This window comes from Lontra canadensis, unplaced genomic scaffold (assembly GCF_010015895.1).
Source record: "Lontra canadensis isolate GAN:19392208 unplaced genomic scaffold, GSC_riverotter_1.0 scaffold165, whole genome shotgun sequence".
In the NCBI taxonomy this organism is placed as follows: Eukaryota; Metazoa; Chordata; class Mammalia; order Carnivora; family Mustelidae; genus Lontra; species Lontra canadensis.
In genome coordinates this window covers 1,871,086-1,885,971 of record NW_022631159.1, presented here as the reverse complement: position 1 = coordinate 1,885,971, position 14,886 = coordinate 1,871,086, and the positions used below count along the sequence as shown (strand labels likewise).

Sequence of the window (14,886 nt, the reverse complement as noted above, 5' to 3'; positions counted from 1 at the left end):
CTCAGTGGGGAGCCTGCTTCTCCCTCTCCCACTCTCCTTGCTTGTGTTCCCTCTCTCGCTGTCTCTCTGTCAAATAAATAAATAAAATCTCAAGGAAAATAAAAAACCAAAACCAAAACAAAGACAGTAAGACAAATTTTTTAATCTTGCTGACTTCTGAGAGTCTTTGCTCTCAACTTTAAGAACCACTACTCCAAAAATTAGTTTAGAAACAGGGCCTTCCCTTCAACAATTTAGTCAAGAGCCCTTTGGAACCCAGAGCAGGGTCTGCACTGCTGGAGCAATCTAGATAGTGGTGACCTGTGGAATTTACAAGTAGTGCTCTCGGGTGTTGTCTTCATTGCTTCTTGCTATAACATTTGCCTTTGGGCTGTTCATTCCCCCCCAAAAAAGAGAAAGAGCAGAACATACCTAGTAATATTAGTTGCTGAAGAGAATAAACTTAATTGGAGGGAAAAAAAACCCAAATTCCTGAAAAGGCGTCAGAATATCAACAAAATCTTCACAAACAAGAATTCACTTGAAGAGAACAGCCAACAAGATAAGAATGCATCTAAGCATTCTGATGAATTGCTGGCTAAAATCAAGAAACATTGAAAAAATAATATAAAGCCAGTGGGAAAAAAAGGCTTGCTATGGTGTAAACTAAGAAGAAAATGAAAAGAAATCTGTAGAAAAGCTTTTTAAGTTCATAGAAAAATAATGAGTAAGAATTCGGTAAGCCAGGGCACCTGGGTGGCTCAGTTGGTTAAACAACTGCCTTCAGCTCAGGTCATGATCTTAGTTGGGGATTGAGCCCAACATTGGGCTCCACCTGCTCTTCGGGGAGCCTGCCTCTTCTTCTCCCTCTGCCTGCTTGTGCTCTTTCTCTGTCAAATAAATAAAGTAGTTTTTACAAAAAGTTCATAAATATTGAAAAAAAATTGTTAAACCTCGTAGAGATAAGATAGCTCTTAATGAAGCTATTAACTATTGAAGAGAAAGTTAAGTGTGGGCCCTGTCATGCTACAGGAAGGGGAAGTTGGAATGATCAAAATGTCAAGCTCAGGAAAACCTGAAAGTGTACCTGAGGTCTCTGAAACAGAAGAAATAATCTCTTGATTATAAAAGTTATGATGCTAAAGTTTTGAATAATTGTCTTATGCAGATTGATTCTGAAACTGAGGAAGAAAATAATAGGAATAAAATTGTATTTTCTTTAAAAATTTTATCTATTTATTTATTTATTAGAGAGAAAATGAGGGCATGAATACAGGGAAGTGCAGAAGAGAGGGAGAGCATCTTAAGCAGACTGTGTGCTGTGCTCGGAGCCCCACTTGGGACCCTGAGATCATGACCTGAGCTGAAACAAAGAGTCAGATGCCTAACCAGCTGAGCCACACAGGTACCCCCAAATTGTATTTTCTGAATTAGATAATGGAGAATCAGGGAATCACCAAGGTGAGAAAGGCAAAGAGGAGACAGTTCTATCAGTTATCTATTGCTACATAATAACCCCAGAACTTAATGGTTTAAAGCATTGGTGATTTAGGGGCGTCTGGGTGGCTAAGTGGGTTAAAGCCTCTGCCTTCGGCTCTGGTCATGATCCCAGGGTCCTGGGATGGAGTCCCGCGTTGGGCTCTCTGCTTGGCGGGGAGCCTGCTTCTCCATCTCTCTCTGTCTGCTACTCTGCCTGCTTCTCTGCCTACTTGTGATCTCTCTGTCAAATAAATAAGTAAAATCTTAAAAAAAAAAAAAGCATTGATGATTTATTATTTTTTTCACGATTTTCTGAGTTGGCTGAAAGTTTATCTGCTGGTGTTTCCTGCATTCAGCTGAAAGGTGGTTGGGCTGGAAGTTGACCTCATTTACATGTCTGGCGTTTGCTGCTGACTATCCATTGGGAGCCTCAGTTCTTTTACATGTGATCCCCGATTCTCTAGTAAGCTAAACTGGCATCCTTATATGATAGTGTCAGGGCAGCATTATAAGATGAAAGCAGAAGCTGCGGTGTCTCTTAAGACCTGGCTTTGGAAGTCACATAACATCATTCCTGCCACAATCTGTTGACCAAAGCAGGTCACAAGATCAGCCCAGATTCTAGGAAATAAACAACCTCTTGATAGGAGGAAGAGTAAAGTCATATTGCGTAGGATCATGGGAGGAATTTGCCATCATATTTTGCATTTTATCACAACAGGGAATGGAAATGACAAAGGCCTAAACTGCATTAACATTAGTTCAAGGAGAGAAACCATTTACAACTTTAGGTGAGTGATAGATGTCAATTATGCATGATTGAAAGAGAACTTACGGAAGGTGGCACACAGTACTTGTTAGTTGCAGTGAGTGCAAGACCCTTAGAAAATGTATTGCAAAGCTGAGAAGTGAACTCACTCATCAGACAGAATACCTTACTGGAAGGAATTGAGCGGAAAAGAAGGATTAGGAGTAGTCAGGTACAGAGAAAGGAAAATATTAAAATCAGTAAATCAATAAAATAGAGGTGAACTGTAGGATATGAAAATATATGGCAACATTTTATTCTGCACAAGAATACCCATGATAAAGGATCCTTGTTTGTGATACAAAGAACTATTGCTGGAGAGATGAAGCAAGCCAGACAGAAATTAATAAAGGAACAAGTAAAAAGAAGTTGGTAATACTCTGGAAGTCAAGGATTGTTAAAGCAACTCCAAGAAGACATTTTATGGTCTCTTTCCAACTAATACATTAATTTCATTCCCAAGATGTCAAGTGCTTTGTTTTCTATTGTAATGAGAGACTTTATAAAAAATAGCAATACAATAGCTCATGTCTCCCTTAGTGAAGGGATCTTTTAAGCTCATTGCTTAAGGGTGGAGGGGTGTAGTACCCCTTGGTGATGAAGGATATCTTGTGAAATTACGGGTACCCTATGACCATTAATGGAAATGATGTGCTTCCGGAACCCTGATGTAGTATTGATCAGTGTCCAAAAAAATTCCTCCTCATCCCTCACAATGGTTAGCTTGGTAGACTCTGGTTACTAATCCCAACCCTTCTCAGGTATGCCCATCACAAACTACTACCAGCAGGACTTCTGTCTCCTCCTGGTCAGTTTGAACCACCTTTCTTCCACTTCGTGAGCATAAAACTTTACTTCAATCCTTATTCATGGAAGGCCTCCACTGCAGGCCTGAGATAAATATACCTGGCCTCTACCTGAAATAATGGCCTTGTTCCATGGTTTTAAAGCTATAAACATTGACTTCAACCTTTTATCTTTGGCAATATGTTTTTGGTAATTTCAAAGAATGCTGCTCTTAATATGTATTTTGATGCATATATACATGCATTTCTGTTAGGTATATACCTAGAAGGGAAAACAGTAGGTCACAGGGTATGCGTATGTTCAATTTGAGCAGGTAATGCCAATTTTCTGAAGTGGTAGTAAGTACTTAAAAGATAGTTAAACACCTAAACAAGAGCAACCTGTCTTTCATTTAAGATTAACTTGCTAAAGACCCCAAATCAATTTTTTATGGGAAGTAAGAATTAACCTTTGAAAAAATTTAACAAAGTATACGCATGCATTAAAAAACCATTAGAATTTGTTTTGATTCTGAATGGGATGAAGTCACAATTATTTCTCCGCCAAATAAACACTTTCCTTTCTATAATTCATATGAGAATATATGAGAATATCTCCTAGCACATTCTAATAAAAGTTGAATGAGATAATTAATAGGTCTTCTTTATAGATTGGTTTAATACTCTGGAATCCACTGATTCAATACACTGGAAATTATAAGGCATTTAATGGTTAAGTATGTGATAAGTTACTTAGTACTCCAGATAATTTTGTCCTGGGGCTTCCACGTGTAAGCCACTGCCTCTCCCCAGTAAACCCTCTGGTCTACACACTAACATCATTGGTTAACACACAGATGGCATTATCATATGCTGTCATAAATTGTTATAAATGGACCTGCTGCCTTCTTTACTATCTGAAATGATTTCAGCAAACTAAGGTGAAGAAAATATTTACAAAATCGTCTGCTTTATATTTTTCAATTTTAATATAACAATTGCCTGCAGCTGAAAAGGATTTGAAATATTAGTATGTTTGTAACATGGCTGGAAAAGCTAAAAAATTACTTATCCTAATAAAATTATTGTAATGGAGTGTTACATTTCTTTCTGAGTTATTGACAACTCTGATTAAAAAAAGGAAAATGCCTGCCTGAAAGAAATAAAGATTTTTTTAAAAAGAGAAAAACCCCTTTCAATTACAGAAATTCATTCTTTTCTTTTTCTTTTCTCTTTTCTTTCTTTTTTTTTTTTTTTCAGTTACTTAAAATCTTATGGGTCAATAGGACCAAAAGGAAAAAGGAGCTCGGTTTCCCATCCACTTGTTTTTGTCTTCAAGTTTTCCACTTCTAATACTACAAAAATTGTTATGGAAAAGGAGGGGGGGAAGGTTCGGAAGTTTTACCTTTTGGTTTATCAAATTAAATCAACCTGGGTGGTCCATTTGTCAAAAGGTGAGTAAGAAAGTTGATATGAAAAAATACAAAAATTAACATGCTAATGTTTGAAAAGTTTTTTAAAAATTATTTTATTATTTTATTTTTATTTTTAAAGATTATTTATTTATTTATTTGATAGAGATCACAAGTAGGCAGAGAGGCAGGCAGAGAGAGAGGAGGAAGCAGGCTCTCCACTGAGCAGAGAGCCTGATGCGGGGCTCGATCCCAGAACCCTGGGATCATGACCCAAGCCAAAGGCAGAGGCTTTAACCCACTGAACCACCTGGGTGCCCCTGAAAAGTTTTTTAAATGCCACACATAAAAGAGAAAAGTGCACACATCATAAGTATACAGCTTGATGAATTATCACAAGTATTATCATCAAGGTAAAAAAAGTAGAGCATAACCAACATCCCAGAGGTTCCCCATCTTTTCCCTCCCAGTTGCTCTGCCCCCTTTCTCCTCCTCGAATGTAGCCATTACTTTGACTTTTAACATCATATGATAAATTTTATCTATCATTAAATGTTATATAAATGGAATCATAGAGCATGTGTTCTTTTGTGTCTAGCTTCTTTCACTTAACACTGTATTTGTGATATTTAGTCATTCTATTTTTAAAAAGATTTTATTTATTTATTTGAGAGAGACAGAGAGATTGAGCAAGTGAGCATCAACATCAGGGAAGGTTAGAGGGGAAGCTGACTCCCTGCTGAGCAGGGAGCTCAATGTGGAACTCTATTCCAGGATCCCAGGACCCTGGGATCATGAACTGAGCTGAAGGCAGCTGCTTAACCAACTGAGCCACCCAGGCATTCTAGCCATACAATTTTAGATAGCACTAGTTCATTTATTTTCATTGTTTCCATTGTATAAATATACCAACATTTATATCTTCATTCTATTGATGGCTATTTGGGTTGTTTCCAATTTGGGACTTCACAATTAATGCTGCTACAAATTTTCTTCTATATGTCTTTGATGCATATAATATCTGTATTTCCATTGATGTTTCTGTCTTTTTATTTTTAGCCATGTTTTGGTTGTGTATTGTTGGTTCTCATTTTGGCTTGACTGTGTGCTCAATGAAGGCAACTTCACATCTGTCCTGTTCATATCTGTATCACTATCCATAAAACATAGTATAAATAATAATAAATGGCAATAATAAAAATGAGGATTGAAACTAACAACTACATGCAGAGTTTGCATCTTCAGCTTATGTTTATTGTTTTACTTTTATTTGTTAAAAATGAATAGTTTTCAAATGGTGTTATGATTCATGTATCATAAATCATTTCCAATGTTTTCCTTGATGTGAAAACCATAAACTACCTCACCTGTTCGCCTGACACCCACCCTCCCAAACACATACACGTGCAAATTTAGGGCAATGACCCAGGGAGAAGTAGACATATCTCCCCTTTAATTTTATTCAGATCTTTGGTAGGAAAATTAAATAACTTAATTGCCAAGTAATTTTAGGTATTTTTCTTATGTTAAACAATTAAATTAAATTAAAAAATTTAGGTATTTTTCTTATATTAAAACAAACACATATATTAAAATCTTATATTAAAAAAAAGTATCCAGACTGAATATTGTGCTTACATAGGATGCCTGAGTCACTTCAAAGTCTATCTGCATACCCTTGGCCACCATACTCTTCTCAGCCAAGTCTAAAAATCTTTGATAATAATGAGGAATTAATGAAGTGATTCAGTTGGGTAGAATCATGATTCCATTTTTACATTAGGAGGATAATTTTGACTTACACTATAGAAGGTGAGTTGGAAGGGAACGGGGTAGGTGAAGAAGCACTGGAGGTAGAGATAGCATTAGGAGAATTATTTAATATTAACCCATTATATAATAATCCAGGTAAGAGATAAATTGGCCTAAACTCACAGCACAGGACATAGAGAAGAACAGACACCAAGGTTTCTGATTTTTTTAGCTACTTCCTTTCCTGTTCACCATGACTCTTTAAAACATCATCTAAATATCTAATTATTGGTTGTGATTTGTATTATACCTGTATAAATAACATACATATGTGATAGGGTAAATATAAATGTTAATGAGCATTACTATTATTTAATTCCTTACATTTGCAGAAGTTGAATGGACTTCAATATTAGATATTAGATATAATTTAATTATATTAGATATAATTTTGTAGTGTATCAGTTTGCTGCATTATACATAAAGAAGTTTACAACTATTATCTCTGAAGTGATCTAAATAGTAGTTCACATAACATATAAGCTTCAAGGGAAATCTTTGTATCCATTATACAACTCCCATCTTATTGCAATTGGAGTTTTTAACTGGATCTAAATAAGTTAATCTACTATATGGCTAGAATGTTAATTATTATTGTAATTCACAATATACAGATATTTGATACTTTAGGGACTCAACAGTGCCATGAATCCATTTGATTTTCAGTTCAATTCCCAAAACTGTCTCTAATAAATTAACAGTGCTTTGCAGGTTTTGAAGTGTTTTGGCATTTTACATTATCTTCCTTGATGTTCATTATGCTTGAAGTCAGCAAGGCTAGTATTTTACTCTAATTTTTCAGTTTAAAAAAGCCTCCAAATTTGATTTACTGTGTTTCACAAATGTTATTTGTTTAACATCATACATCTGCAAACTGTAAAGGGACTGGAATTCAGATTTCCAGACTTTTTATTCTGGTGTACCAGGTTGCCAGTCTGATACAGCATATGGCTTCCTAAGTACCCTGGATTTTAGTAGCTATTTGACAAGTTTCTTAACCTGTATATTTCAGTTTTAGTATCTAAAATAAGGAGATAATAACAATAACTCCCCATTGAATTACTATAAGGATAAATTTAGTTAATATTTGTGAGGCACTTAAAACAGTGTCAAGCTCATAGTAAGCTCTAAATAAATGCTGGGTTATATATTTATTGTTTTAGCATATCCAACTGACTTGTAAGGACGGTTGGAATCCTCATAGTATACACATTTGGAGAATTCCTAGTTGAGTATATTTATTAGGCAAGGTCAGACGTGTATATGGGTAATAGAGCATAAACCTTGTTTCTAATTTAATAACTAAATAAATGTGGTGGCCCAATAATCACACTAGCCTTACTTAATTAATCACATTTCATCTGACCTCGATATGCTCTTCCCAGGGAGAAAAGACTTCAAGGGTGTGGTACGTGGACCTGCTGAGATACTTTAAAAAGGAGAAATCAGTGGATTGTAATAGGAACCTCAGCACGTTAGACAGTCCACGGGTGCTCAGAAGTGTAATGATCTGCCTAGTCTTAGCTAAGAGGGCGTTAGGGGAAACGCTACAAGGGACCCAGCTGGGTACTCTGTAGGAAGTTAAAAATTGTTGAGCTTTGCAAAACATCTGGTGTTAACCATCTGTTTTTGGCAGTACAAAGGCTTAAAAGGTCTATGCGGTTCCTTCTGACACCTTGGATGGCGGAGTTACAGCACCGTAGTAACAAGAAATAGCAAGCTAATTTAAGTACGTTCAGGGATCCGGAGACAGTTGCACTTTCTGTTACTACAGTTCAGGCCAAACTGCTGTCAATCCCTAGTTTTTGAGAGCTTCCCCAGCCTTGATTCCTATTGTGGCCACGCTTGGTTCCCCTCAGCTCCAGCGCACACCTGGATGGGCTCCACCTAGGTGCTTGGGAGTATGGAACAGTTTCGCTCTTCTAGTCAAAGAACACGGACTTCTGCTTGGGAGTTGCTTGCTAAAAGGTATCGGTGGACCCCTTGGCACACTAGGGATCTCCCATTGTTGTTGGGAGGCGCAGGAGCCCCGGTGAGTAAGACGCTGTCACTGCTGCCCAGCAGCGAGTCCCGACATCCTAGCCAGGCTCAGCCGAGCATTCCGAAGCCCCACCCATGGCAACGCCACTCTGACGTTCGCGCGCCGGAGGCCGCCATAGGCCCGCGTCGCGGCACAGGACGACGTGTGGCGCGTGGACTCCCTCAGGTCCAGCCCTGCGGGAACCCGGCAGGCACTTCCGGGCAAGGTTCTGTGCACCTGTTCCTTCCTTCTTTAGTGTCTTCCCGTCTGGGAAAAAGTGGGCATACCCCTCCCCGGAGAACAAGATGCACCACAGCAAACCTACATTAAGAACAGCGAGGAAGACTAATCCCAAAGCAAGAAGGTGCCAGGCATCTTTAAACTGTTTAGAAGTTCACGTGACCCACTGAGTGTCGGGCCCTAGTGGTCACGTGACACCGCGCGCGCCCTCGCGTAGGGAGAGCCGGCAGGCTCTGTGCGCGCGCCTTCGCCGCTGCCTCCCATCCTCTCGACGGGAGGGTGAGGAGCGGCGGAGTGATCAGGCGTGTGGAGTCCGGTGCGCGTGCGCAGCGAACAGCTGTCACCCAGTGCGGAACAAGTCTTCCAAATTTCCCAAATCTCCCTGGGCCGGAGGCCACCCTCTTCCTCCTCATCTTCCTCCTCTGGGTGGTATCCCGGTCCACCCCGCGCGCCAGGTAACCGCTTTTCCGGACTCCGGGCGACAGGGATGGTGGGGGGAGGGGCTCGGGCCGTCTTCTCGGCACTGCTCCCCTCTGCTCCGAGCCGCTGGGGGTGCGGCGGTCGGGGCAGCGGAGACGCGGCGCTGGAGACGCTGGGTCCACGACCGCCGCCGATGTCATGCTGGGGAGAGAGTGGCCGGCCATAGTCGCAGCGGAGGGAGGCGGGAGCCAGTGACAGTCCGCTCCGGCCCTCTCGGGGGTTCGGTCCCCGCGCTCGCCGTTCTCCCAGGGGTCGAAGTCTGGTCCCCCTCCTTCGGGCAGAGGAGCGCGCGGGTGGTCCAGAGATGCCGACTCCTTTCCATTCCCCTTCCAGCCTGGTCTGCGGGGGACTCCAGGGAGGTACGGCCTGCTTCGCTCTCGGTGCCGTCTCTTCTCTGGAACTGTCACGACCCGGGGGGTGAAAGCAGGGGCTCCTCTCCAGAACATCTCGCCGCAGGCAGGCAGCCACTCCCCGGGTTCGTCCGCAGCCCCCTTGCTGCTCTTTTGTTTTTTTTCGGCAAGGGACCATCTCTTCTTGCAGTGCCTGAAACCACGATGCGGTGTAGACAGTGGGAGCTTAATAAATGAGTTGGATCGCTCCGCGTGGAATGCCAGGCACGCGCGGGACGTGGCGAAGGGTGGGGATGTGAAGCGGGGAGTCAGGCAGGCTGAAGCTCCGGGTTCGAGCTTGGGTTTTTCCTCCAGGCGAGCCGATGAAACCAACGGGGCTAGATTCAGATGCTTTCCGGGTGAACTCGGAGCCAGCCTTGCCCTACACTGCCCGGTGCAGGTCTGCAAGGGCTGGCTTTGGTTGTGGGCGTTGCTCAGGAAGGTTTTGTAAGGTTTCTGCTCCAGGAGTAGAGAGGACAAACTTTTTTTTTTTTTTTTTTTTTTTAAACTTGGTAAATTACCCGCAAGGCGGTTTATCAAGACCTGCTTTGGAAATGTGGGTTAGAAGTTGGCGTTGGTTCACCCTATCTCGGTGTTCAGTTTATGGTAGGCTCAGTTCCACCTACGTTCGGACCAAGTTTTGACCTATTTCACTCCCTTGAATGTGCTGGAATTTTTATTTTTCATCTTGGGAAATTCGGCTTCACCGTTTCTATGGTAACAGTTGCTAATATAATTTCTAAGTGTTGTGGCTGGAAATTAGTGGCTTTAATTCTTAAAGGTCCATTTTTGCCATGAAACACTTAGTTCTCCTTTATGATCATTACTCAAATTCTGCCTTGCTGGTCTCCTCCCAACCCCCCCCCCCCCATGCTTTGTTTTGGAATGTATTACACGGCTATTCCGTTTTTTTAGGCCCTCTTTCTCCCAATTTAAGGCATTATGAAAAGTTTGCATACAATCTTTACAACACTCCACGAACTTGGTGGTACAATACAATTTAAATTGGAGATTTGTTTCGTTTTATTAACAGATTTTAATTGGTTGCTTGTCTAAAATTAAAAATATGTTTTAAACCTTGTAGGTGCACAAATGCTTTTAAAAAATCCATTATTAACTTTTCTATAAGAATGAAGATTTTAATAAGCTGAATAGGTACATAATTTTTAAAAGGTTACTTAGATTTAAATTTCAAATAAAGGATGAAAATCTGGTATTTTGAGTTCTCTTCTTGACACCAGAACCACCCAGGCCTAAGTTAGGTGCCTAACTAAACTTGGGTAGTCTGTGATTTCTTTTCTTTCTTTTTCTCATTGTTTTGTCTTTGTATCTTGACTGGTGTCCCCCGGCCCCCCCCCCCCCCCTTAGAATGTTAGGGTTTTGAGAACAGGTTCTTTTTTTTTTTTCCTTTGCTATATTTCTAGCAATTTACCATAATTCCTGGGGGTGCTAAAATAAAATATCCTCTTTCTTTTTAAGTAACAATTTTATTAAGATATAACTCACATACCACATAATCCACCTATTTAAAGTTTACAATCCAGTGGTTTTAGTATTGCATGGAATTGTGCAACTGTCATCAGAATCAATATTAGAACTTTTTTTTATCACCTCCAAAGAAACCCTGTTCCAGTTAGCAGTTATTGTCCCTTTCTCTTCAGCTCCTATCTACTTTGGCCCCAACCAGTGACTAATCTGCTTTCTGTCTCAATGAATTTACCTGTTTTGGACATTTCATGTAAGTATAACCATACAATAAGTGGGTTTTTTTGACTAGAGTCTTTCACTTAGCATAATGTTTTCAATGTTCATCCATCATGTAGCATCTATCAGTACTTTATTCCTTTTTATGGCTGATTTGTATTCCATTGTATGGATATATCACTTTTTGTTTATTCATTAGTTGATGGGCATTTGAGTTGCTTGTACTTTTTGGCTTTTATGAATAATGTGCTATAAACATTCACAAACTAGTTTTAGTATGTATGTGTGATTTTCTTTACTCTTGGATATATGCCTAGTAAGAATTGCTGGGTTAAATCTTTTTCTTGAGTGAATAGATGGATGAAGAATGGGTAGTTAGGGTTGAGGGATACTCTCTCCAGGCCTTTGAGGGACCTGCTCTGCTCCACCACCAGGTCCCTTTCTCTGGAGGCCAGAAGTCTCTGTGTGGTGCTTTGTCCTATGGATAGTGATTTTTTTTCTTGTCTGGGTGTCTTTAAGATCATCCTTTTATGTTAGCCAGTTTTTCTTCATACAGCAAATTATTATTCCCTTGATACTAATTTGTTATATATTTATTAGAGATGATAAAACAGGTGTATTCCATACTATCATTAAACTCAGTGTCTAATGCCGGTCTTTTGGTCTTTTAAAGTAATATAAATTTATTTTATATATTTTATATTTTATATACACACACACGCACACACACACACACTCACTCCTCTGCCCACCTCCATTTCTAATATGAATTTTTTGGGAGTTGTGCAAGAGTTAAAGTCACTGTTTTTCTTCACTTGCTACCAATCTAGAAGGTTTTGTGGAAACTAAAATATAAATTTTAAAATATTGTGTTATTATCTTTAAAGTATTGTATTGCACACCCTCAAAGATTCTCATTTCCCCACCCTCCATGCCCTTTGGAACAATCCAATCCTTCTTTTCCTGAGAATCAAGTCCTTTCAGCTCTCTCAGTAAGGCTTTGCCCAGCCAAATTTTTCCCCCCATTTCCTGGCTAGGTGGGGCTGGTATCTTGCTCACATTCTTGTTCCCTCTACCTTGACTGCTACCCTGACCTGTTCTTCTTTTCTGGTTAATTCCATCTCATCCTTCAGATAGCTTACTTAGCTCAGTTGTTACTTCTTCAAGTTGGTCTCCCCTCTATACTGTACACTAGCTATAGCAGCATTTTGTAATCTCCTTCATAGTCTTAAACAATTATATGATTAGTTGTGGATTACTGTTTACTCTCTACCACCATGTATGCACAGAAGAAGTTCTGTGCAAAATGTTTTAAGTGGTTAATTACTTCTGGGTGATGAACTTATGGGTAATTTTTCTCGTTTGTGTCTGTGTGCATTTTCTGAATTCTCTATGTATCGGTATGACTTTTGTGAACAAGAGAATAAAGAAAAATCATCAGTAAGTGCCATTTTTATTTTAATAAAATTCCTTCTAATCTCTTGTTTTAGTAACCTAGGTGAGATTTTACTATAGCTTTAAATATCAAACTTTTATTACATTTTAATTCTTTCTCATATCTAGGGATGATAGGGAATGGTGAGCATATTTTACCATTGGTTGTCTAGTGATGGAATTTCTGGTATTGAAATTAAGCTGATTTTTAGGAACAGAATCTAGCTTTGATACTATTAGGCTATGATAGTGTAAATAACTCATTTTCCTTTTTCCCTGAGAAATGTCTTTGTTCTATCACATTTGTATGCTTCATAGTACAGAGCTTTTCCTTGCACAGTTACTTGTTATTTGCACTGTCTTATTTTTGCTGGGTAGTTTATTCTGTCTAATAGTGGGTATATTTCTTCAGTAAGTATTTTAACACCTACTGTGTGTCATGTGCTATGTTAGATGTGGAGCATACAGCAAATGAACACAATAGACAAGTGATTCTCTACCATTTCCTGGAAGAAGATTATTTTGAGTATGAATGTTTTGTTACACTGTTGCTCTACATTTTCAGATACACTGTGGCTTCAGCTACTATGGTATTTATAAGCTGTTGCTACATAGAATCTTTAAAATTTATTTTAGATTTTTTTGCATTTGTGTTATTTATTATTGAGGGTAAATACTTACAGAGCGGAATCATGTGTCATAAAACCCTTTTGATTCTGACTTCTTTTTTTAGATCTCCATCCAGTAATAGTTATTAATTTGACATCTCTACTTGTTAACTGTAACTAGGTGAACTGGAATCTTTCCTCTCAGCACTGCTTCTCTGGGTTTCTCATGGATCTCATCCCATTTCACTGCTCACTTGGGGGAACCAGTGAGTTATCCCAGGTATCTCATGGTTTCTCAGCCCTCATCACATCCAGACTGTTGCCAAACCTTATCATTTCTGCTTCCAAAATATATATTAGATCTGTCCTCTAGTCTCTGCTTGGCATCATCTCAGTAGCCACTCCAGACTCCTTCCTATTTCTGCTCCATTCATGATCTTTTAAAATGCAAATTGGATCATTCTCATTGCTCTGGGGAGACTTAAAATTCCTGCATTATCTCTTCCTGTCTGAAGGAAGCAACCTCCAAACCTTATCTAGATGGTTTTAGTTTTCCTCTCTGCCCGTTGGCTTTTGGCTTTTCTTTTTCTTAAAGTGTACAGGCCCTTGCTGAAGGTGCTGTTTTCTGTCAGACTTTCTTCCCACTTTCTTTTTGGTACATCATTCCAGTCTCTGCTTGCATATACTTGCTTAAAGAATCCTGACCTGTCACATGCACCTCTCCTCCAATCTAAATCAGCTTTCCTAATGATAATCTATCTTAATTCCCTAATTGTTTCCTCCCACAACACTTAAGCATATAGCAATGAATACAACAGATCAGTGATTCCCAACGTTTCAAGAAAAGGATTGTTTTGAGCGTGAATATTTAATTACACTGTTGCTCTTTATTTATGTGATTATTTGATAGTTTCTAGACTGTAAGAATTCTACAAGGGCAGGGACCCAAGTATTTTCATTCACTTCTATAAGTCCAGGATACTGCTTTGTACACTGTGCTGTACTCTGATATTTTCTGTCTTGTTCCATATCACATATTATAAAAATATTGATATAATCCACCAGATTGGGTAGGATTGCAGGCTGCAGTATGAACAACACATGAGGAGAATGCTTCGTTTACATTAAGTCCTCCCCAGCCTTTTGAAACACAATTGCTATTTTCTAATTCTTGTCTGATTGGAAGTCCAAGTGCGTATAGCTATCCTATACCTTTCCTATTATATCCCTGAAAGCTAGTTCTGCTTAGAAATTCTGGCCTGGTCTCAAAGGAGAGTTGCTTAAGGTCAGGTTGAGAAAAATCCAAGTCAGACTCTACCTTAGATCTTGTCCTCTAGGTTTCTCTAGGCCACAGACAGCCAATACTCTTCTACCCTATTTGGCAAAGCTCACTGCAGGTGTGTGGTAAGTCACTGGATTTTAAGGCTGGCCTCTAATCACTTTTATTTTCTCAATTTGTTTCAAACCAAACAAAATTCCAAAAATGGTAACAAAGGGATCAAGGCAAACAAGTGTTTGTGAAGGGCTGAACTAAGGAGCCTGGTTTGGTAAGGATGTCACGTCATGTTCAGTAGATAAGAGCTGATCACTAGATCTGTGGTTCTCATTTATTCACTTCACCAGAACCTCTGCAAGGAAGGCTTGGGGCTCTTTGGTCTCCATCAATGAAATACTGATCTCTTATCTATTTTGCTAACAAAATAGTAGAAATAACCTAAATATCTAGCATAAGGGCT

General features: G+C 39.4%; 1 protein-coding gene across 2 annotated transcripts in view; it reads left to right on the top strand.

Annotated features, from left to right (window-relative positions):
- Positions 1-8,854: 8,854 nt before the first annotated feature.
- LOC116859869 (lysine-specific demethylase 4C-like) overlaps positions 8,855-14,886 on the top strand; it is a 44,459-nt gene continuing 38,427 nt past the window's right edge. Inside the window, exons 1-2 of one of the 2 annotated variants that reach the window (XM_032845570.1) lie at positions 8,879-8,990; positions 9,349-9,374. The gene's annotated coding sequence lies outside the window, so the exon portion shown is untranslated. Of the gene's footprint in view, positions 8,991-9,348; positions 9,375-14,886 lie in introns of both variants that reach the window. The other variant, XM_032845569.1, reaches the window with a different exon arrangement.